Genomic DNA, 19,660 nt, shown 5'->3' with positions numbered 1-19,660 from the left:
ATCTGTCAGTTTATCTGTCTGTCAGTCAGCCTGTCCATCAACCATCCGTCTCTATTAGCCAGCAAGACAGTCTGTCAATTAGACAACCAGACAGTTCGTCTGTTTGTCAACCAGTCTTGGCCACCTGGGCAATCCACCAGTCAATCTGTCCATCTGTCTGTCAATCAGTCAGTATTTTAGGAGGGGAGATGGGACACAGACCACAGGAAGGACACACACCACACCACATGGCAGAGGGGGGGGAGCAGGGCTACCCTTGTTAGCCTAGTGTGCAGTGAAGGCATAAATGCTAAGGAGGCAGCAGTTGAGAGGTGGTCAGAACCAGGGTAGGGCTAATTTGGGAAGGCTTCCTAGAGGAAAAGCATTTGAAAGGGCTAAAAGAACTTTGATTGGACTGGGATTTTTAGCCCCATCCTTGACTCCAACCAAAGCAGCTCAGGGTTTGACCCTGAACTAAGGGGTTAGGGACTGAGAACTGAGGATTCGGTTGTGCTGTGGAGAGAATTCTACTCCTAGCTGTCTCTTGATGAGCTGTGGGACCTCGAACTAGTTCTCTGAGCCACAGCTTCCCATCTGTACCACGGAGGAACAAGTAGGGGGCAGCAGTAGACCAAACAAACCCCAAAGGCCCTTCCAGCTCTGATGTGCCCTGGTTTTTTCTCAGGTTTGTGTCTGGGAGAAGGAGGGAGTGAAATCCTGAAGCCTAACTTAGGCCCTCAACTAGGGCTTTGGGTCTGGATCAGTTTTCTGGACACAGGGCCTCCAAATGGAAGATACCAATCCTAAAGAAAAATGGACAGACATACAGACACACAGATGCATGTGCACAGATGTCTGGGTGGGGCACCCCTCAGCTAAACAACAAACTGCAGTGGTTGATCTGTCTGAGGGTGGATTTATTGGAGGCAGTTGTTCTGGGTTGGGGTGTTGTGGAATGGGTGAGCCATTTCTGGGACTGGTAGAGGGATGGGAAAGACTGGAGGAAGTGGATTTGTCAAGAAGTTTGTGAAGGAGGAGGAAAGGTGCTTGTCAGGGAGAAAGGGAGAAGTGTCAGGACTCAAGATCTTGCCCCTCCTTCCCAAGTCATTTTTTCTCTTCACCTCTGTATCCCCTCCCCAGGCCATTGTCTGGGGGGCATATCCAGTCTAGAGGTCTCTCAAACACAGACCTCAAGGTCATAGGAAGGCCAGCCTGGGAGGGCCCTTTGAAGCTGTCCACCAAGGATACTAAAGCCCAGAAAGGGGACAAGACTTTCTCCTTAGAATACAGTGTAAAAATCACAGTAATAGATACATGAACAAAATGCTCTGGGTGCACAGAGGAGGAATCAGCTGTCTGGAAAGGCTTTACCGGGGTGCTGACAGTTGGCTTCAATCTTGAAGAATGAGTAGGAGAACAGCAGGTGTACAGGGAAAAGGATTCCAGGCAGAGAGAACCACAATGCACACAGGCACAGAGCAGCAAATGTAAATGAGAGGAAATGGTAAACATAGTCTAAAAGACCTAGAGCAAAATGAGCAGAGCAAAGGTAAAATAATGGATTGAAACTAGGTTTTGACGGACCTTAAAGCCCAGGTTGGGAATTTGAGCTTTATCTTCTAAGTATTTGGGACCTGTTGGTTTTTAAGCAGGGAGACCTCAAATTATTACTCTTTTTTAAAGATCTCATTTATTAGAGAGAGAGCAGGGGGAGGGGGAGAGGGAGAAGGACAGAGAGAATCTCAAGCAGACTCTGCACTGAGTGCGGAGCCCAACGCTGGGCTCCATCCCATGACTCTGAGATCATGACCTGAGTCGAAATCAAGAGCCAGATGCCCAACTGACTGAACCACTCAGGGGCCTCATCAGATTACTTTTAATAATAATGCAGATTACATTAGAGTTCATTAATGGAATCATTCTTGTCTGCAGGCTCGGGCGTCAGCCAGCCTGGTTCAAATCCTGGCTCCTTATTAGTTGTGTGACCCTGGGCATGTTAAGCAATTGTCAATGGCTCAGTTTCATCTTCTGTGAAAACAGAGGCAATAATGGCACTTTTTTTCACAGGGTTTTACTGAGGTAAAGCATGTAAAGTTCTTAAAATGGAACCTGCGTCATAGTAAGCACTCAATAAATGCCAGCTAAAAGTAATGATGGTGGTATCTTCCTTTCATGCAAGAGGATTTTTGAGGCTCAGAGAGGTGAAATCACTTGCTTAGGACCACACAGCCAGTTTGTGGCAGAGCTGGGTTTCAAAGCCAAAGTCTGGGCTAAGATTTGTGCCTTAAAAATATCTCCGGAGGCCCCATGAGGGATTGCCTAAAGTGAGGGAGACTGGAGCCCACGCCACCACTTGGGAGGCTGTTGCAACTGCCCGGGCATGAAGATGCCGGCTGGAACCCAGGAGAGCCACTTCGCCCAGCCAAGCTGTCATTTGGGAGCCTCTGAGGAGCTGGCCTGGCCCAGGGAAGAGCTGTTCTTTCCATCAGTGCGGCTGGGGAGGTTAATGGCATTCCCAGGAAGGGCCAGGGATTAGGGGGAGCCTGCTCGGCAGAGCCAAATTCTTTCACCTCTAGTGAGTTTTCCAGAATTTCCCCCTCTGCCCCTCAGTGCCTGGCCCCAAGAAAAAAGAGGGGGGATGGTCTGAGACACTCCCCCTCCCCAGACCCGCGGACCTGGCTGGAGGAGAGTGTGGCCCCCCACCGGGCTGGCCCTAGTCCCGCTGTGGCTGTTCCGGCACAAGCTGTGGGAAAGGAGGAAGGCCCCAGCATGCTCTCTGGGGTGCAGCAGGGGAAGACAAAGAGGAGGGGGCCGGGACCCTTCAGAGGATGGACAATTAGAGAGAAGGCACATTCCAGGGGAATCCACATCTGGGATGAGCCTGAGCCAGGACCAGCCTTGTAATCCATTGCAGATGTGACGGCCAGCAGCAGATGTGGGCAGGACCTCCCTCATGGGTGGCTGGCGGGTAGGGGGGGAGGGCGGGGTTGGGTCTTGCAGGGGCAGGGAGATGAGGAGCAACTCCCAGACACCACCAGGCAGCTCCTCTTGAGAGGTTGCTACCTGGTTGCAATTCCATGCCCAGTACCTTGCCAATGGCAGCATCCAGGCTGGGAGGCCGCAGCTAGCCCAGGAAGACTGGCTTCAACTCAGTGTTTCTGGGAGCACAGCTTGGGCCAGGAGGCCACCAGCCCCCTGGATGGGCTTTTTGCTCCACAAGAAAGCCTTATTTTCAGATGCCATTTGCTGGGCAGCAGTGGTTTCAATGGCCTCAAACCTGAGGAGGCAGGAATTTGGGACTCTGGGTCTAACTTGGACCAGCTCCAGCCTGTTTATCCTCCAGGGACTCTGGGTCTGGCATTGCCAGGAGGAAGTCTAAAGGACGTGTCGGTGCCAGGAACTGATTTTTTGGACCCCAGTGGGCAGGGCTAGATAATGTCTAGTCCTCTGTGCCAGGCATGTGACCTGACAGTTGGCACTAGAACAGTGCCCTGCAGGAAGAAAGGAGGAGCACAGCAAGGGCTCCCTCGTTGGTTGGTTTTGTGAAGGCCAGTCAGAGGCCTGGGGGTGGGGGTGGAGGGAGTCTGGGGAGTATGAGGCAGGATATCCTTGGTCTCTGAGTGGGGATGTGTAATTGTTCCATCACCCAGCATGTTTGTCAGGGCACCTGCTGCCAGAGAACCATCATCTTAGAATGGCAGAATGGGGGACTTGCCCTGGTCCATCCCAATCCCTTTGTGTCACGGAGGAGAGAATGGAGGCTCAGAGAGAAGCACAAGTTTGCCCCAGGTTAGACAGCCAGGAGCAGAGCTGAGCCAATAAGGCAGGGCTCTCCATTCCCAGCTGAGTGCTGTTTCCCACAGCCCCAGGCTACATGGTAGAATGAATGGATGAGTAAGTAAGTGAGTGGATGAGTGAATGGAAAGGCTTGGCTGCTAAGATGGAGTTGTGGCCTGGCCAAAGTTTTGTAGACAAAGAGGGCATGTCCATTTCCAGCTTCTCAGCAACATATTGCTTGCTTGAAATGGGAATCCATCTTGCCCCCCTTTCTCTCAACCATGTCTGTCTCCTCACAGGCTCCAAAGAAGGGGAAGGATTCACCCCAGGTCACCCACCATGCCTAGGGCAGGGGCAGGGTGGAAAGCCAGGTGTGCCTTGAGCCCCCACTCCTCATCTCCTTCTGCCAGAGCTGAAGACAACTTCCATCCATTTCAGAGGCAAGGAAACCAGAGACAGGCCCAGAGGGGGCGCAAGACGGATTACAGGATGAGCTTTAAATCAGGCCTGGCAGGACACTGTGTGTAATGGATTCCTGTTGGCGGGAGCAGCATTTGTGGCCCCTGTGGGTCTAGGCAGCCCCCAGAGCTATGTCATGCCAGGCTAACGACAGGTGGCAGCAGAGGACCATGGTAGGTAGCCTAGGCCTTGTCTAGTAGGCTTACCCAGCCCCCTTCCTCAGGGCCGAAGTTGGCTAGATTGGTACCCTGAGTGCATGTGGGGCCCTATGGCAGAGAGCCCAGGCTGAGGTGCCTGGGGTACCCCGAGGTGGGATACGTGGGTGTTTACTGAAAATCAGCGTCCTCAGCAAAGGCGAAAAGCAGGACAGAACATCTGGGAGGGAAGAAGTGGTGGTGGTGGTGGTGGGGCTGCTGGACAGAGCCTAGGAGGGAAAGGGAACTGCAGAGAAAGAGAGACAAAGAGACAGAGGGAGAGATGGAGAGACAGAGAAATGGGCTGACAGTTTACAGAAAAATAAAGAGATTCCATGGGCTAGATCCACACACATATGCTGAAATCATGGAACTCTACAGCTGGAAGGATCCTTAGAGGCCACTTAGTCCAAACATTCCACCTTACACACGAGTATACTGAGACTCAGAGAAGTTGTGATTTGCTTGAGATCCCACAAGCAAATTTCCAGTAAACAGGCCCCAGCCTAGTTCCTTCCCTGATTCCTGGACTTCACAGGCCCCAGCCTAGCTCCTTCCCTGATTCCTGGACGTCAGTTCTTTCGTCCAAAAGCCACCTTGGATGGTATGCTTAACTGCCCAAAGATCTACCCAGTATTTGCCACTGAGTAGGGGAGACAGAAATGGAGACAGGTACCTCAGACAGAGGCATAGAGAGGCAGAGCAAAAGGAGAAAGGGAAGGGGAGCAGGAAGGAGCAGAGACCTCAAAGGCAGGTGAGGCAAGGTTGTTCTGGTATCAAAAAGCTTATTTCCCAACTGGCCTGCCTTCTAGGGTCCCACCTGAGGTCAGGTAGCCAGCCAACTGTGAAGGACACTTAATCTTCCACATTGGACATTCTGTGCCCCTCAGCCCAAGCCTAGTCCACTCTAGAACAGGGACCAGTTACATGAAAAAGGGGCCCAGGTGGGATGCCTGGGTGGCTCAGTCAGTTGGGCATCTGACTCTCGATTTTGGCTCAGGTCATGATCTCAGGGTTGTGAGATCAAGCCCCGCGTTGGACTCTGCACTCAGTGGGGAGTCTGCTTGGGATTCTCTTCCTCTCTCTCTGCCCCTCCCCCTGCTCACTCTCTCTCAAATAAATAAAATAAATCTTTAAAAAAATAAAAGAAAAAGGGGCCCAGGTTGGATCCTAGAGCTGGAGAGACACCTTGATTTTCTTCTACCTCTGTTGCCACATCACTTTGAGATCACTGTTTGATTTTTCCACATAGCATGGGCACATTGGTTTCTGACCAGGGCCCAAGCTCTGCCATCTCAGGCCTGCTGGTCCAAGATAGGACATCCATGCTATGTCATCATCAACTCTAGTGACCATATTTTTCAAACTAAAAATCAGACCAGATTGTCTAATGCATCATCCAATCACAGAACAGAGTATTTTAAATTAAGCTTGTCCCTGGAAATCTGAGCCATCTGGTTACTGTCCTGTTACTCCACCCATTGGTTTCCCCTTCACACACAGGCCTGGAGATGCCCCCAGCTGTTAGCCAGGCCCTGGGACTGAGAAATGAGGAAGGGGAAAGAAAGCTAATGTATACTGAGCTCTTGCCATGTGTCAGGCATTTTCTGTCCATTATCTCATTTACTTCCCATGACAGCCGTATGAGTAGGTGCTTTTTTAATCCTCATTTCACAGATGAGGAAACAAGTTCAGACAGCTGGACTCACTAACCCAAGGTTGCACAAATATACCCAGCTAGGTACAGAGCAGGCTCCATGACCCCAATATAAGGAGCTGAACTCTCCAGCAGAGAAAGCCCTTGTAAGGAATGAAAGGAAGCATGGAACAGAAATGCCACCCTGAAAGCTAGTGGGAACTTGGATGTATTAACAGAGGTAAAGAGACCAAAATGAAGTAGGTTACAGACTTACCCTTCTCTGCCCTCTGGAATATGTGCCCAGTTCTGGGCCCCGTACATTGAGGGCACACTGGTGCCTGTCTATAGGGCAGTGAGGAGGCTGGGGAGCAGGTTAGAACCCATGTCCACGAGTAACGGTGGAGGCACTAAGGCTATTAGGCCTGAAGGAGTGACTTCAGAGACTTCAGACCACAAAAGGGGTATGTATGTTTTATGCGACTCCGAGATAAAAGGTGGTAGTTACGGAGAGACAGATGTGGACTCAGTGCAAGGAAGAATTTTCTCAGAACCCAAACGATCTTGTCATAAAACTGGTTGTCTTGAGAGAGAGTGAGCTCTCCATTACTGCTAATGTGCAAACATGGTTGAGCTGAACACTTGGTCGAGATGTTGCAGAGAAGGCTCAAGTTCTGGATCAGAGGTTAGACTGGATGCCCCCTGAGTTTATTGCAGTGCTGAAACTCCATGAATCTGTGATGGTTGGAACTGTCTCAGGCCACCCCCATGGAGATTCCATAACTTCCTTCCACTGCTTTTTTTCAGGGCTTCACATCTTTTAAAACCAGAAAATCCTTTCTTAGGTCCCACCTAAATTCCTCTTACTGGAGTCATTCTTCGTTCTGTATAGGACCGGCTGCTGAGAAGGGAAGGGTGGAGAAAGCAGCAAAGCAAGGCCACCAGAGACCTAGAGGAGAATCATTCTCAAATAGCAAATGTTAAGCAGACAGATGGCCAATGACGAAGGTGGAGGGAGCACTCAGAAAACATTACAGTTGAGATGTAAATGTATTTTTTCCTTAAAGATATTATCGTTTCTGATTGATTTTGTGATTTAAATTGCTAACACTTGAAAAGTGGTGGGAGCAGTGAGTTGCTCACATCTTCATTATTTGGAATATGACGTTAACCAACCACTCGGTAATGCTAAACATTTTCCTGCTGGTCAGGAAATCCTTTCTTAGGGCTAATCTAGATGTCAATTACAACACCACCAGACTGTTGTTAAACGTTAAATGTGCATAATGATCTATTAAGTAAGAGGTGCAGATTGTCAGGTGCCTGGAAGGTGCATGAGACTGATGGTAGTCGTGGTATGTCCTGACAAGACCACTGGGATGTCCTGGACTGAGAAAATTTTGACTGAAACAGATGGACGGCCCATTTCTGCTAAATCAAATCTTATTTCTCTCCATTTTCTCAGATCTCTATTACTTAGGTCAACATCGATTTACCAGAGATGTGTGCAGCACTCAGAGGATGCTGGCCTGAGGAGCTATCATCCCTGTCCTGGAGGCTCTGGCTAGCTCTTAACATTTCTCTCCTCCATCACCTTAGAAATATACGTTGTCCATCCTTGTGACCAGCTATTCTCAGGAAAGTGCCCCGACTCCGGCATTTTTGCCTGGAGTAGTTTATCCAACTGTGAGAAGCCTATGAAAGGCTGGGAAGTAGTGTAAAGAAAGCCTGTCTTTCTTCCTGCAGGTTGTGTGCATGTCTGGCTTACTATGTGATTAAGGCCAGGTTCTATTTTAGACGTGGACCTGTGGGTTTCTGTAAGAGATACTCTTGTTTTGGAGGAAGATATGGGAGCTTGTTCTAGTGAGTATTTATATAAATTCTAGCTGTGAGGGAGTGTCTTAGGTCAGGTTACTGAGAAGTGGAGCCTGAAACTGGGATCAGGGCATGTGATTAATTGAGGCCATGCCCTTCTAGAAAAGTCCAAAAGTGAGGCAGGAAATCAGGATAGGGAAGAAGTAGCCCAGAAAGGATTCGGTCTTTAGGAAAAGTCTAGCTTTGACCTGATCTAGAGTGGATGTGGGAGCTCTGGAGCATGAATCACACCACAGAGTTATGCCATCTTCAGGAAAGGGACTGGATTTTTGTATTCCTGGATCAGTCACTTATTGCCCCACCCCTGTAGGAGGCAGGTATAACCTCCCATGCAGCTCTGGATTAGGTGGTTTCCATTAGCCAAGGGCAAGTCTCAGGTCTTGCCATTAGCCACAGCACTCAAAGCAGCTAGGACTGGGTGTACAGTTGGAAAGGAGGATCTGGCCCAGGCACCAACATCCTCTACTACAGCACAGCTGCCATTTTAGGTTTCTAAAAGCCTCCTCTTTCTATGAGACACAAGGACTTCAGTCACTATGGCTCTGCCAATCAGCTGTGAGCTAGCTGTGTCTCACTGACCAGAGCTACTGGGGGGTTGTAAATGGAAGGGTTAGGAAGTTGTCACTTCTGCAAGAATGAGATAAGAGTCCAAGTTCCTGGGTCAGGGAAGCCACATGGCTGAAATAGGCAGGGAGCTGGGGCAGAGATACCAGGCAAAAGTGACACTGGAGTTGTGTCAGACCATCAGGAGCGTAGTGCTATCACTTCTAGTGGCAGGGTTGGGGGTGCTCATCAGCTTTTACACTGTGATGAAGCTGGAGTTAATCCGGATGGGTTGTTTTCTGTTGCATATAGTTTTATAAATTATAGGGCTTCCTTTTCCGTCTCCTTGTTCATTTTCCTTGTGAAAATGTTGGTCCTTATCAATATGTTCAAGGGAACCAAGGGAATAGCTTGGCACCCATCCTGGGGGTGGGATGTGGCCCGTGAATGATAGCAGCTAACCCCTATTGAACACTTAATATGTACTGAGCACCTCCTGAGCACTTACTTTCAGACATTATTAGCTCGTTGAGTTCTCCTAGTAGGACTTGGAGTTGTACTGTATATGGGTGAGGGTGGTGAGAAAAGGAGGTGTCAAAGATAACTCCTGGTTTCTGAAAGAATGCCATTATCTGAGATGAATGATAGAGAACACTTCTCTGGCCTCAGTCCTGTCTTCTTTAGACTGGAAAATTATAGTTTCTGTAAATGCTTCCTTGAGGGCCTGTTTTGAAAGCTCTGGAATTTCTTAGAGATGCACTAGATCCTGATTGGGAAATTTCTAGATCACAGAAGATTTACACATTTCTTTATTTCTTTAGTCCCTCTTTACTGACACAATTAGTGTGTCAAAACAATCAGGTTGCACTCAGCCCACCCGGTTTCTCAGATGGACATCATCCTGTAAATTGCTCTGAAACAGAACCACGGCTCTCTTCCTTTACCCCAACTCCAGCAAAATCCTAATCATGAGGATATGTAGGAAGATGTACATTTGCTACCTTGTCCCTTCCCTAAAAAAGAGTCACAAGAAAACTCCATTTTGACAGCAAATAAACAAGCAAGCACTTTTTAAAATTCCAAACACTAAAAAGTAATATGTATTGAGTGCTAAACTAACCTATTTACATGGGTTATTTTATTTAATTCTAAAATCTGTATGAAATAGGTAGTTGTCCATTAGGATGCTTTTAGCTGAAAGTAAAAGAAACCATGATACAAACTGGCTTAAACAATTAGAAAATTTGTCCTCAAATAACAGGATGTCTAGAGGTAGAGCAGACCTAAGCATGGCAAAATCAATGACTTAACTAGGAGGACTAGGATCTTTTCATTTCTTGGTTCTGCCATCCTCAGGAAAAGTTATGCTTAAGGTAGTTCCAAACATCACTTCCAGGCATAACATCACCTGAAGGAAAGGAAAAACTTTCTTTTTCTCCATAGGAGGAAGGAAATCTTTCCCAGAATTCCCCAGATAGACTTCCCTTCATGTTCTGTTGGCAAGGATTGAGCCACGTGTTCACTTCTGAACCAATTACTAGCAAGGAGAATGGAAAATACATGATTGGATTAGCTTACTTATTTGAGATGGAAGGAAGGACACTAAAATATTACCATGTTCCCATTCTACAGAAGAGGAGACTAAGGCTCACTGAGATGAAGTAACAGAGCAACTTGCCCAAAGTAACATATCCAGTAAGTGACAGAGCTGAGTTATAAATATAGTACTTCCCTATTTGCTGTACTTATTAATTACTAAATACTTGTTAATTGCTAAGAGCTTACTGAGGTTATACAAGGAATCCTTATTATCCAAGTATTCGTTTTCCAAGTCCCTGCAGTCAGAAGGTTGGGTAGCAAAGCAAGAGACCATTAAGATATTCACTAGTGAACTGGCCAATGATTAAATTACTTTGGCATCCCTCCCAGATTAACAGTAGCATCTAGATCAGTCTTTTCTTGTTGTTGGGTATTATAGACATCAGAGAGTAAAGAACAAATTCAATGCCAATCAGTTTGCAAAGTTAAACTGCAAATATGAGAAAAGATTCAGGAGTTCATGAACAAAGCATCAACAAAAGTGATACTGGAAAACTGCTGGAATCTCAGAAAAGCCATGAACACATGAGAGCCTGGCAGAATTAGATCAGTTAACAGTTAAAGAAGAGCAAGTCATCAAGGATGAGAACAAGATAAAGGCTTCAAAGGATAATGATTTGACTCACAAACTCTTAAGAGATATCCTTGGGAAAGCCAAAGTCCTTGGATTATTTTGTTATAAAGTGATCTTTATGATCATGCTATGTAAATCAAAATAAAAATGTTATGCCATGCTGTCATTCAGTTTTGTCAGAAAAATCATACTATAAATCAACTAATGCTTGAGTGATTCTTTGCCTGACCTAAGAAATAGAACATAGCTGCAATTGCAGCCTAAATTTGTGAAATATGAGATAACCTGCTTGTCATAATTTTTGATTTTGGTTTTCTGCGACAAATTCAAATAAACTTTTTAAAAATTTTTTTGTTCAAATTCCAGTTAGTTAACATAGAGTGTAATGTTAGTTTCAGGTGTACAATATAATGATTCAACACTTCCATACAACACCCAGTGCTTATCACAAGTGTAGTCCTAAATCCCCATCACTTTTAAAAAATGTTTTACTATGACAGTTTAAACAGATTCACTTTAAGCGGAATTTCCCCCCCCCCCGACCCATATCAATTATCTGCAGATAAAGAAGTTCTCCTATAGAATGTTAAGATCACCCTGGGATCAAATCAATCTCACCCAGCCACTCACTAGTTTTTTAGCTTTGGCCAAGTTTCTCAGCTTTTCTAAGCCCTTGTTTCTCATTTGTAAAATGAGGAAGCTTCATAAAGTTATTGTAAAGATTAAATTACACTACTCATATAAAGCACTTACCTTAGTCCTTCACATGTAGTACGTACTCAAGGAATGTTAGCTGTTGTGATGTTGTTAAAGTGATTGTGTGGAATGACAGCAAAAAACATGGGCTTCAGAGTATGTCAGACCCCGAGTTCTAATTCTGCTCAGTCATTTCCTTATTATGTGACCTGGAACAAGCCACTTCCCCTTTCTGGACCTCAGTGATCTTACCTAGAAATTAGCGTGGGTAGGGTTGCCGTGACAGTTAAATAAGATAACTGATGCCCAGTAGTCACTGTCACTTAACCAGTAAGAGTTTTTATTTATCTGTGTTGAATATTGTATCCAGTGTTGTGTGCAGCTGTGAATGTGTCTGTTGGGGAGACATGGATAATAAATGTAAGGGGTTCCTGTCCTCAAAGGGCTTATATCTCACAAAGAAAACCATTAATGTGCTATATGCCAGCTACATGCCCTCTCTGGGCCTCAGTTTTCCTTTCTGTAGTACTAAGTCTTCAAACTAATTGATCTTTAAGGTTCTCAAACTCTGAGAATCTATATAAGCATGTGGATTCCTGAAACAAGTATAAAGAAAGCCAAGGCAACTTGGTTCCAAGCATGATATACTGGAGTTCATAAAGAGGTCCTTCAGGAACTCACAGGAGGGAAGGGAATGTCATCCAATGGAACAAGTACTGGCTTTGGGGCCAGACAGACCTGGATTTAAATCCCAGCTCTTCCACTTGCTAGCTGGATATCCTTGAACCATGAACTTCTCCTTTCTGAGCCTCTGTCTCCTCCTCTGTAAAATGGGACTTAAATGCCCTACTTATAAGGATATGGTGAGAAATAATCAAGCCCACACATTTGAAAGTGTCTCATATGCAGTAGGTGCTTTGCTTCTTGCTTAAGGAGACTTCCTGGAGACTTGGGGCCAGGAGTTTTTGGTGGGAATAAAGCTGCTAGAGAACTGGGTACAGTTGGGCAGAATAGCAGAGAATGGCTTTTTGGCAGATGCCTTTATTGGGAGGGCAAAATGCCAGGCTCTGACAGGGCAAGCCCAGTACCCTGAGGTCCACGAAGAAGCCATCCCTTTGCCAACCTCTGCCTGGGATTCTCATCAAGCCCTAGAGGGAAAAAAAAGAAACCAAAATGAAATATATATTTATAACAATAATAATAATTATTCTTTCACCAATTTTCTCTTCCTTCGATGGAGTCTGGCAAGGACTACAGAGCAGGAAAACTGCTAAAGTTGAGAGTAATGGTGCCCCCAGGACAAATAAAGAGGGAACTTCAAACCAGCAGATGCTGCTGAAAACCCCAACACAGGAAATATCTGCAGAATGAATTGAGAATTTATGGGGGTTTGGGTTTTCAGGATTTATAAGTAAGTTCCATGAGCAGAGGAGGGAGATGAAGGAAAGAGAGCAGGACAGGGCAAGAGGAGTGGGCTGGGGGCAAAGGCCAGCTGTTCCCCCACCTCCCACTAGGCAGATCTGGTGTCAGTGGGGTGCTCCAGGGACAACAGCGGCCTGGGCAGGTTGAGCTGAGCTGGGGCAGATCCTAGTGTGTCCCATGGCCCTGGTGTCACCCTCATGGTGGGCTGGCGGCTGGGTGGAGGTGGACACATGGGCCTACGGGCAAATGTGCATGGGCAAGAAAGGCCATCTGATAATGATGGTGATAATCAGTAAGCCGACCATCAGCAGGTCTTCCTGGGGTTCAGACTTAGAGGCTTCCCTAGGCCTTTCCCAACCTTAAGCATGTCAGAGTCAGGTAAGAAAAGGTATGTCCAGAGTGTGAAAGTAGGTCAGCCCAAGGACTATGGAAGGAATGAGTGAGAATGGCATTCCTGCAGGCTCCTGGGAGGCTCCATGTGCTGAACCCACACATGTTCAGCAGCCCAATCCCTCTGGGGGCCTCAATTTTCCCACCTGTAAAATGGTGGGGTTGGGGTTTAGACTATAGTACACAATGGGCTTGTTATTGAAGTGTTGGTAGTGGAGAGGTGTGGGACTAGGGAAGCAGGACACTAGGCTGCCAGAGATGAGGCAGAAGGAGAGTAGAGAGGGGCCCTTGCCCAAGCAAAGGTGCACCCTGGAGGTGTTGACAATTTCAAGAACTCCAGGGACTCTGGAATACCTTTTCCCACCACCTCAGGTGTGGCACTGTGAGTTCAGACTGCATTCAGGCCACCCTGGGTGCAGGCCCTTTAAATATACCAAAGGACCCTAAAAGTTTTCCATTTCTGGTCTCTGCCCAAAGGGGGATTTGGGAGGAAAGCCATTCGGCTACATTTAGAGGTTAGTGATACTTGGAAAGTGTATGTTCAGCCAGCTTCTGGAAACGGAGGCCCTTTGCTTTGTTTACATCTGTTGTTGAACCCCACCTCCAGTGAACTTTTAATTTCAGTTATTATACTTTTAGGTGCTCAGTTTCTATCTTTAAATATAATTTCTATCTTATTGATATTCTCATTTTGTTCATACATTGCTTTTCTGGTTTCCTTTAGTTCTTTGACCATAGTTTCCATTAGTCCTTTGAGTATATTTAAGACAGTTGATTTAAAGTCTTTGTCTAGTAAGTCTAATATTTGAGCTTCCTTTTTTCCCCCTTTGAATGGGCCATATTTTTTTTCTCTTTGTATGCATTTGTGATATTTGTTGAAAAGTGCACATTTAAATATTATAATGTGGTAACCCTGTAATAAGATTGTCCTCTTCCCCAGGGTTTGCTCTTCTTCATTGTTAAAGGTTGCAGTCCTCCATTTATTTAGTACATTTTCCAAGCTATTTTTGAAAAGATCATATTTGTTGTCATGTATGGCTACTGAAGACTCTGTTCCCTTTACCTTGTGTTCAGCTAGTGCTTTGACAGAGAGTTCCCTGAAAAGCAGGAGCATTTTAATGTGGCCTTTTTTCTTGATTCAATGTTTGCTTGGTTGCTATATAACTTTGACTCTTTTCCAGAGTTCTGGCAAAGTTGATACTGATAGTTTCTGTGTGCTTTCTGATGTTTCCATGGAGTGATGGGTTTGGAGCTCTGCCACTCTGCCAGTGTCACTTGGGTCTTTGCTTCTTGCCCATAGGTACCAAACAGTAGGGGTGGTGTCTCCAGCCTGGATATTCTTGGCCATAGGAAAAGTTGGTACCCTGTTGCTCTGTGCAGGGCGAAACCTCCATGTGTTGTGACTATTCTGAAGCAGGGTTGGTTTTTCTGGCAGCATGGTGAGATGGTTTAAAGGATTTGAGTCAGATTCCTAGAGAATCGTTGGAGTGCAGAGCTGCCTGGAGAAAGGGAGGGATGAGATCATGATAATACTTGTAATAATAGCTACCATTTAGGGAATGCTGACCACATGCCAGGTGCTGGCCTAAGTGCTTTGCATGTACTCAGTTCTTCCTCCTGGCAGACTACTGGGATTACCATCACTGAGGCCAGGGAAGGTAAGCCACTGCCCAAAGTAACACCATAGAGCTGGGTTTGAACCCCAGGTCTATTTGACTTTAAGACCTCTTAATGGTAATTAAATGCTTCCTTTTTGAATCTCATGGGATTTACACTTTGACCTCAGAGACCCTGGCCACCTGTCCTATGGGCTCTCAGTAGAAGAAAGGGACATCTATGGCTCACACTTACTTCAGTTGCTGTAATTTTCAGTCCTGGATTTTCTATTTTTATAACTTCTATAACTTTATTGATATTCTCATTCATACATCATATTCTTGGTTTCCTTTAATTCTTCATCCATGATTTTCTTTAGCTCTTTTAGCATATTTGAGAGTTGATTTAAAGTCTGTGGCTCACTCCTGCCCTGGGCAGATTCCAAGAAGCTAGCAGCTAAGTGCCATGTTCCTTTATTCCCTTCATCTCCTGCCTCCCATACCACCACATTCTAACATAACAAAAATGAAGAGGATTGGAGTTATTTAACATGAAGGCGGGGAGGAGGGTAGTTGCTCTCTGCTTCCATTGAGGACAGAACCAGAAAAATCTGGTAGAAACCGCAATGGTCATTTTAATAATTAGTAATTTCTAGTTCAAGGCACTGTGTTCATTATATCTATTATCTCATTTACTCCTCACAAGAGCTCACAAGGTAGGTGCAATTTTTCCCATCTTAGAGATGAGGAAACTAAAACTTAGAAGAGTTAAGTAACTTGCCTAAAGTCACACAGTTTATAAGCAATAGGATTTCATTCATCCATTCAATCACCATTGGGTACCTACCAAGTGCTAGGCACTATTCTGGGCATTAAGCAAACAGAGATGGAGGCAGCCAATCATCAAATAAATATGAAATATGATACCTGGCAGTGATAAGTGCTTTGATGAAAACTAAAGGAAGGTTGTAGACTAAGGGGTATTTGTGAGTAGAGCTGAAGCGGGGGCTGTTGTAGCTAGGATGGTCAGAGCAGACCTCTTGGAGGAGGTGATCTTTGAGTAAAGATGAGAATGAAGGAAGGGAGGGCACCATGTGAAGATCTGGGGGAAGAATATCCTAAGGACAGGGAATTGCAAGGGCAAAGTCCCTGAGAAGGGAATGAGCTTGGTATGTTCAAGGAATAGTAAGGGGACAGTGTGGCTAGAGTAGAGTGGGTGAAGTGGGGAGTGAGGGGGGGATGTGGTTAGATGACATAGGGCTTCATCAGCCACAGTGAATACTTGGGGTTTGGTGTGATAAGAGGGCAAAGCAGGGTTTTAAACGGAAGAATTGCATGATATGAATGACATAACCATTTAAAATATATTCCCAGCTTCTCTGGAGAATGGAGTGTACAGGGCAACAGTGGAGTGGCAGGGAGACTGAGGAGGTGTGCAGCCATCCAGATAGACATAATGGAGGCTTTTGGCCCATGGTGGTAAGTGTTGCTGTTGTGCAAGGAATCAGATTGGGAATACAGTTGAGAGTTGGAGCTATCAGGTTTATTGAATAATTGGACAAGGTGGGTAAGAGAAAGAAAGGAGGCTCCCAGGTTATGGCCTGAGCATCTGGGTAAATGGTGGTATTGGACACTGATATGTAGAAGACTGAGGAAGGCAATTTGGGGCTTGGTTGCAAATTTGGGTGCTACCATGAGTGATTCCATGGGTCTGCGTTCTCCCTGAAATGTCTTCACAGTGCAGGGATTTATTCCCAGAACAAGGTACTGGGGAAAGACACTAAAAAAATCTCTGGCCTGTGTTCTTAAAAGATGGAAAGACAGACATTGTCTTGGCTGGTTGGGGCCTGACCTGCTCTGAGGTGCAGCCAAGCCAGATGGCCCCTTGAAGTCCCTCATGGCTTGAGGATTCTCTTCTGTGATCTATGACCTGGAGGTGGGAGTAAGAATTTTCTCTTTTAACTAACATTTTTCCTTTTCCACAGCCTGATCTCTTTTAGATCCAGTCTAATTTCTTACAGGCCTTGGGCTAATTTGCACAGCTGGGTTTTACATCTGGGTGATTGCCATCTGCACCAATTGCCTTGCTGGCTGCAGGCAGGATGAGACTGCAGCCCCAGGGCAGGCCACAAGCTTCTGGAACTGCCTTTTTGAGGGCACTCTGGGCTTGAGGATGGACTGGGCCCCCTGAGCCTGATGCCTGAGCCAGTCTGTTCTGTCCCCCCAGCTCCCAGTCAAGGAAGTCCTGAGCCTCAGCTTCAAGTGGACCTCATGGACACCAGCATCCTGGGAGGTCAAGAAACAGGTCTGGAGATGCACACACGTGCACACGCACACACACACACACACAGAAATAATGCGACAGATATATAAGCAAGACAGCAAGAGACAGAGAGATAGAGACAGGGATGGAGAATCAGAGAGACAGAGACAGAGAGAAAACTCTGGGAGGGAGATGGACCGAGTAAGTGTGGGAAACAGTGAGAAGCCACAACAGAGAAAATGAAATCAAGGTAAAGAGGGAAACATGCTGAAGCAGACAGAGTAAGATAGAAAAGCCCAAAGAGACAGATAGACAACAGAGGAAGAGAATGGGAAACTTGTGGGAATGATGTGTTTGGAGGCCTGTGTCTAGCCTTAACACAGTATAAGGGCTTAATAATCTATGGCTATTAGTATTACCAATATTAGAAGAATGAGAGGATTTTGTCATTTTTGTACACCAATAACAGTTGAAAACCAGCAACCTCATATGGTTCAATCTTAACGTTATTATTTCATCCCATGGGACCCTAATAGGTGGTGGAGGCATGATCTTGAGTTGTAGGTATGTCATTTTCAGAGCTGAGTTTGAAAAAGATAGCTCTCGAAGGCAGCATGGATTTGAACAGGTAAGACTGGGGGCCAAGAGGTCAAGGAGGAAGAGGCTGGGCCAAGTGTCCAGGCTGGAGATACAGAGGGTCTGAAGTCTGGCAGGGACAGGAGGGTTGAAATGAGAGAAAGGGTATAATTAAAGGCATTTCCAATGAGCATTAATAGAACTCGGTGACAGATGGGTAGAGACGGCGAAGGGGAATTGGCTCAGTCCTTTTTTAGTTTTCAGGGCCAAACTCAGGCCCCATGGTCCTGCCAGGAAGCCTCCCTTGGCCCTTGCCCCCTGCCTAGGGTTCTCCCCCATCAGCCTCTGAGCTCTCACATTCAGCAGCATTGGGACAGAGTTTGCTTCAGACTCCTCAGGGGCTCCCTCACTAGGGGAGATACTACCTGGCACAGCGGTTGCAGCCCCACATGGGCTCTGGAGCCTGAGCTCTTCCATTGGAATCCACGTTCTGTATTCTGTGTCAGCTTGGGCAAACTACTTACTTTCTCTGAGTTTCACACATCCTACCTGCTTCAGAAGCTAGTGTGAGCATTAAATGGAGTAATACATGCAATGTGGTCAATAAGTGTTAGCTATTCTTATTATCATTGGCCATTAGTCATTGTTGATTTTTAGTGTTCTATATCCTCTTGGGCTGAAGCACATTAACTGCATCCAATTTCATTTATGTATCCATCCTCCCTCTCCAAGACTTAGCTCATAATGGGTCACAGAAAGTACTGGATGATTGTCTGGAGCCTTGATTCAAATCCCTTCTATTCATCAAACACTGCAGAAGCAACTCACAGCTTCTCTGCTGGCCCCTTGGTACACACACAGATGACAAAGACCTGGTCCCAGCCTGTGAAATACCCAATCTAATAATACTAATAAAATAACATTTATTGAGCTGTGTCTGTTCGAGCCTGATCAGGGAAGCAGAACCACTGTGAGTGATCTGAAGTAAGGCATTTATTATGGGGGTTAGAAGTTCCACCATCTTGGGAGCAGATGAAGAAACCTGTGGAAGGCTGTGAGCTCTGCATCTGGTGGTAGGACTAAAGTCATTGTAGGTGAGCAAGGCTGGCAGTCAGGAAGAAAAACTGAACATGAAATGGGAGAGAGTGAGGACAAATCAGAACCTACATCTTGTCTCTCACCACCTCCAGCCAAGACTTTGTGGGTGACCTGCAGAAGAAGCTTGGTGTCCTTCACCACAGAACTGCATGTGTTCCTGGCCCAGGACGCACTGAAGCTCAAGATCTGCGGAGCTGGGAGTGCTGTTGGCCTGACAGCTGCCCCATGCCAGCAAGGTGAGCCAGCAGAGTGATAACAACATAGGCCAGCTTCAGCAGCACCTCTTCATCAACCTGCAGAGAGCAATGGCTGATGCTGCATTTCTGCCTTCCAAATCTGTGTGAATTCGTCTTGTAGCCAACCCTTAGCCTGGAACCATACAAAGAAGGGAATTCTGAGGAAGGGGAAGGGGATTTCTGAATTACATAAAAGAGGATTCTGGGTCTCTCTTACCTTGTCCTCACCCAGAAAGAGAAGAGAGTTTTGCCCTTTGATAACATCTGTGAGAGTGGGGTTGTCAGTACCTGGTGTTTGGTGGGGATGGAGGGATGGGGCAGGGAACAGAAGCCGAGGAACTAATCCCTACAGAGGATGAGTTGGTGAGTGTGGTCCCCAGTCCAGTTGAGACGGAGGTGGTTTGGGCTTCATAATCCAGAAAATCAGTTCAATTCTCTATGTCACTTATGTGCACAGTCCCACGATTCCTGGTTCTTTGAGGACTTTCTAGGCACCCCTCCTCTGGCCTCCTCAGTTAAGTATGACATGGTTTCCATTAATTTTTCAGTTAAAATCAGGTTCAAATTCATTTTGTTTAGAGAGTTAGAGGAAAGTTTCATGGCACCCCATAAGATTCCCCCTGGAGTATCACTGGGCTGTCACCAATTCAAGGCCAGAATGGCGAAAAAGAAGGCAGAGAGGCAGCGAGCATGAGGGTGTGTGTGGCAAAGCAACCAGTTTTGAATTAGCCCTTGTTTGCTTTTATTT

General features: G+C 46.2%; 1 long non-coding RNA gene across 1 annotated transcript in view; it reads left to right on the top strand.

Moving 5' to 3' along the window:
• LOC129045852 (uncharacterized) overlaps positions 1-19,183 on the top strand; it is a 159,018-nt gene extending 139,835 nt beyond the window's left edge. The window contains exons 3-4 of the long non-coding RNA XR_010406145.1: positions 16,967-17,044; positions 18,769-19,183. This is a non-coding gene — a long non-coding RNA (uncharacterized LOC129045852). The remainder of the gene's footprint in view (positions 1-16,966; positions 17,045-18,768) is intronic.
• The last annotated feature ends 477 nt before the right edge of the window (positions 19,184-19,660 follow it).

This window comes from Mirounga angustirostris, unplaced genomic scaffold, assembly GCF_029215605.1.
Source record: "Mirounga angustirostris isolate CCGP_5_RB_7025 unplaced genomic scaffold, mMirAng1.0.hap1 SCAF_11, whole genome shotgun sequence".
In the NCBI taxonomy this organism is placed as follows: Eukaryota; Metazoa; Chordata; class Mammalia; order Carnivora; family Phocidae; genus Mirounga; species Mirounga angustirostris.
The sequence above is the reverse complement of the archived record's forward strand: the minus strand, read 5'-3'. Positions and strand labels throughout refer to the sequence as shown.